We start from the raw sequence: 5,653 nt of genomic DNA on the forward strand, positions 1-5,653 counted from the left end.
ATTACTCTGTTGATTCGGTACAAATCCAAGAGCCAAGATAATAATGTACCTGTCACTGCGTGAACCATCTAAAATGAGATTAGGATTGCAGAAATTTTATGGTCTAAACTTGTCATGAGTTTCTATAATATTGTCTATGTTTTTCTGCAATAAAACTCAAAAATGGGAAATTACTCAGGCAGTGGTCGAAAGAAAATTTATTGATGGATAGTCCATAGTTTAAAATAGAGTAAGATGTTTAATGAAAGAACTATATGAAGAATTAGAACCAGATACCTTCCTAGTCCTTGCTTATATTGCTAGTTAATGTGTATATACGTCGATTGAAAGCCAAGTTTGTTAGTGGTTGATGTTTTAACAGGTCTAATTCACTAAAGAGTGTAAATGCTACTAAAGCTACTAAATGCTACTAAACGAAATAGCTAAACATAATCATCGATAATCAGTTGTTAGTATTGATCGGGCTGGTAAGTTATGGGTGCTTGTTAATACTACAGTACGATAAGACACGTGAGCCATAATAGATCGAATACTAGAGTAATGGTTTAGCGAAAGTATGACCAACCAATTAATTTAATATGAATGTGATAATTAATAACACACTGCGTCTCTTTAGCTGGTATCACCAATGTGGAATTATGGTCTAGTTCGGTATTAGAACCTTAATCTTTGTTACAGACCTAGTCCCAAAATTGCAGATTTGTCATTATTATTACTAATATTATATATTTCTGGCAAGACAAGTACATGCCATTTTTACAGGCATGGTCTATAAATTACAACATTGGTTTGCTTACAATATGCTCGCTTAGTAGTGTTGTTAAATGAATAAAAATAAACAAATGAATTCTTGCAGATGTCCCAGAGAATTAATGATTTAGAATTGCACTGAGCGCAGTTTTTAAAATATTTTTTTTTAAAATGGCCTCACGTCTACGTTGCATATCAGGTTGAAGCTCGAGATTATTGTGCTGAAGTTTCGATCGTGGTAAGTATTTATGTGATACAACTTTTTAAGTCTACATTTACAAATTAAATTTACAGGACCTAAAACACTTTACAGCTGTGCTCTAAGAGCGTGATGATGAAAAACAATAACAAAAGATCAGCAAGGCACTTGAATAGAAACGCTAAACAATGTCTAACATTTTGTAGTGGAACAGATACAGGTGTGATAAATTACTAAATCAAACTCAAAATAACTTCTGTTGCTAGAGTGAAATGTGGTTAGAGCCACCAGATAGGAGAATGCAGTAATAAAGAACAATACGTTGTAATATGTAACAAAACAGAGTAGTTTCAAATGACGGTACGAAAGTGAAAGTTAGAATAAAGAACGCTGTTTATTAGGATAGAAAGTAAATCAAGAGTGTAACGTGTTAAGAAACGCTAATACCTACACCTTTTATTGTCGTGTGTTTTTTGTTTTTTTACGTCACATGCCAGCCACTAGCTCCTAATGCAAAAGTTCGAGTTAGCGTGTAATGGATTGCCTCAGTAAAACAGCTAATCCAGCATAAAATTGGAACCATGAGTCTGAATAGTGAGAGTATCAGAATAATCTCAGTATCACTGGTTCATTCCGTTGTTTCCAGTCATAAAAGCCTGACGCAAACAAAACGATGTGCTCCACAAACATGGGTGGATTGAAGTCATCGCCCTCACTATCAATGCTTGGTGGTCAGTAACTTTGTGGCGGACCAAAATGTTTGATAACCAAAAAATTTAGCAACAAAAATATTATGTCTTTAGTTTATGTAACAATTAACAGTTAATAAATAATTACACACAGAAATAACAAAATAAGGGACGTTACTTAAGTCTTCAGGCTATTGCGTGTACGGCTGGGTTTGGTCCAGATACTCCACAATTATAACAAAATTAATAATCCCAATATGGACGATATAGATCCAGCAGTTTTACCAAGCGTATAATTCAATAAGAATGTCGCAATTGTCTATAAACGTAGATGGTATGCAATTAATATTTCATTCAACATATTAGCAGACAAGGCAGAACGATGCAGACGTGAATTAGAGTGTATTTGTTGAGGAGAATTAACAGTGACACGGTATGTTGTACTCAAAACGGAAGGAAGGCGTGTTACAAGCGTTCAAAGTAATACAGTTAAACAACAAGTACAATTGTTTAATGCTTAATGTACAGAATATGAAAATACATGCGAAAACTATGAAAAATTATTTACAAAATAGGTTTTAAGGTTCTATCTCCACATAGCTCCCCCCAGAGTGTCCGGAGGTAACACTGTTTACAATATGAAGAACAGAAATTGAGAAATATTGTATATAAATGTACATAAAATAGTATTTACTGTAATAACGGAAAAAAAAATGGTGGAGATAGGAATAAATGGCACGTTAATAATATACGCTATGCTACGCAAAATGAAACTGAAGAACAAACATTACAAAGTTTCGGTTTGGTAATAATAATAATAAAATGTGCAAAACTTAATAGAGTCATAAAAAAAAGGATGAATTTAATAAATAGTTAGTTAGCATTCACTCGTTTATTACTACGACAGTTTTTTTTTATTAAAAAAAAATTGGCAAAACCAGTGATAACAAATAAATGTAGTTATTAAATGTACATGTAGGGAAAATAAATATCTTTTATTAGAAAATTGCGTAACTTCACAAAGTAATGCATACAACTGATTGATTGTGTTAGTCCATAAAATGTACATAACGTTTGGGTTTTTTAATAAGTCTCCCAGATCGTGTTAAACAAGAGGGTGTAGTGCTGAGTTTTTCCTCTTCCTCTTGTTTCTTAACAATTGATGGGAGTGATTGTTTGTTCGCCGTATTGTCATCAGTGGCTTGAGGGGGTTCGTAGAAAGCTGGTTTAATTCGGTCTATGGAAATGGTTTCATTGTTTCCGTTTTTGTTGATAATGAAATATTTGCAAGTGCGTTTTATTACTTTATACGGACCTTCATATGGTGGTGTTAGTGGCTTTTTCACCGCGTCTACTCGAACAAAAACAAATTTGCACGTTTCTAAATGTTTGTCGAGATGGACTGGATTGTTGTATTCTCGCGGTGGTATTGCTCTAATGTTCTGCATCACTTGTAATAGACAACTTGCGAAATGAGTAGCATCTTCTTGCGTTGTAGGTTCACAGTTGACTAGTTGGCCCGGTAACGTTAGAGTCGTACCATAGACTAACTCGGCGGGTGTACAACCTATGTCTTCCTTCACCGTGGCACGAATCCCAAGGAGAACAAGCGGCAAGGCATCACTCCATTTTGTTGAATCAGTTTGAGCCATGAGTGAGCTTTTTAATTGCCGGTGAAATCTTTCAATCATGCCGTTTGCTGCTGGGTGGTAAGCTGTGGTTCTGATGTGTTTTACGCCCAGAAGTCTTGTGAATTCCTGAAACAGGATAGACTGGAACTGGGGACCACGATCAGTTGTGATGGTTGTCGGTACACCGTAGTGCGATATCCATCGGTCTAGAAAAACGGATGCTACAGTCTCAGCTGATGTGTCTTTGATGGGGCATGCAATGGCCCATCGAGTGAATCTGTCTATTGCCGTGAGGATGTGAGTAAAAGAATTTGACGAAGGTAGAGGTCCTACTAAATCTAAATGGATATGCTGAAAACGTCTATCAGGAATAGGAAATTCTCCGATTGGGCTAATAGTATGCTTTTGGATCTTACTACGTTGACACTGAAGGCAACCACGTGTCCAACGTTTAATATCTGAATTGATTTTCGGCCAAACAAAACGTTCAGTTATCAGCTTTGTAGTAGCTCGGATGCCCGGATGTGACAAACCATGCAAGTGTTGGAATAACTTTTGGCGACATGCAAGTGGAACAAAGGGACGATTGTTACCTGTTGATGTGTCACAGATGATGGATGCGTCGGAGAATGGGATGGGTACAGGTTGGAGATTCAGGCGAGACTTTTCTTTGCAGGTTTTTAGCTCTGCATCGTCTGCTTGAAGTTTTGCGATTATTTCTAGGTTGACGTCATGGTTGGATGCAACTACATTGATGTCTTTTCTCGACAACGCATCTGCTACAATGTTGGAGTGACCTTTGATAAACTGAATGTCTGTGGTGAATTGTGAGACGTAATCAAGCTGTCTTGCTTCGCGTGGTGAATGTCTGTCATACGACATACTAAAGGAGTAGCACAGGGGTTTGTGATCCGTCATGATGGTAAAATCCCGGCCCTGTAGCAAAAAATTGAAGTGTTTAACGGCTAAATACATGGCTAAGAGTTCACGACCGAATGTACTATAACGCTCTTGTACAGGTGATAACCTTTTAGAGAAGAAAGCAATGGGTGTAATCGTATTGTTTACTCGTTGTTGTAATACTGCTCCTACGGCTTTTTGTGATGCGTCCGTACAGAGGATCAGATGAGTTTTGGGGTCAGTATTTAGATGTTGTAGCATGGTGGCGTCAGCAATCAAAGATTTGGCTTTTTCAAATGCCGTTTTGGCATCGGAAGGTAACTTGAATGGTTGATTCTTTTCCTTTTTGCTACCTGATTTATCGTTTTTTAGTAAGTCAGTTAACGGTTGTAGAACGTCGGCACAGTTAGGTAAAAATCGACGGTAAAAATTGAATGCACCCAGGAAGCGACGTAATGACTTAACCGAAGTGGGTTCAGGATAGTTGATGACGGCTTCAACTCTCTTTGGTAGAGGTTTAATACCTTGTGCATCAATATAGTGTCCTAAGAATTCTAAGGCAGACGTACCGAATATGCATTTAGTAGGGTTGATAACTACGCCATATTTCTTGAATCGTTCAAAGAGAATCTGCAGATGATGGACATGTTCTTCAAGTGAGGAGCTGGCAATTAGGACGTCATCGATGTACACAAATACGAAATCTAAACCTCGCGTGACTTCGTCCATAAATCGTTGGAATGTTTGCGCAGCATTCTTAAGCCCAAATGGCATCCTCAAGAATTCAAACAACCCAAAAGGTGTGATTACAGCTGTTTTTTCAATATCCTCAGGTGTCACTGGGATCTGATGATAAGCTCTAACTAAGTCTAGTTTTGAAAAGATCAGTTTACCGTGCAGGTTTAGTGAAAAATCATGTAAATGAGGAATAGGGTATCTGTCTGGAACTGTCTGATTATTCAGACGCCTATAATCTCCACAAGGGCGCCAATCTTGATCTTTTTTGGGAACCATGTGCAGTGGCGAGGCCCAAGGGCTATTAGACTGTCGGATTATCCCTAGTTGCATCATATGTTCAAATTCTCTTTTAGCGGACTGCAACTTATTGGGTGGTAGTCTCCTCGCCTTGGCGCAGATAGGTGGACCAGTTGTAGTGACAGTATGTTGAACATGGTGTGTGGAGTTTTCAGTTTGATAATCGGCTTTTGTTATACATTCATACTTCGATAGAAGATCGGCAAAAGTTTGACTATCAGGTCTAAGCAATCGGACACCATAAGTTTCATAATTGCAGGTGATTGTTCCGTTGACCTGTAGACTTGTATTCACGTCGATAAGTTTCTTTTTTCTCATGTCGACAAGGAGATTGTAGTTACTAAGAAAATCGGCTCCAAGGATGGGTTGTTTAACTTCAGCGACGATGAAAACCCATGTAAAACGTCTACGGAGACCGATGTCTAAGATGAGTGATGCTCGCCATACGT

Source organism: Schistosoma mansoni, chromosome 2 (assembly GCF_000237925.1).
Source record: "Schistosoma mansoni strain Puerto Rico chromosome 2, complete genome".
In the NCBI taxonomy this organism is placed as follows: Eukaryota; Metazoa; Platyhelminthes; class Trematoda; order Strigeidida; family Schistosomatidae; genus Schistosoma; species Schistosoma mansoni.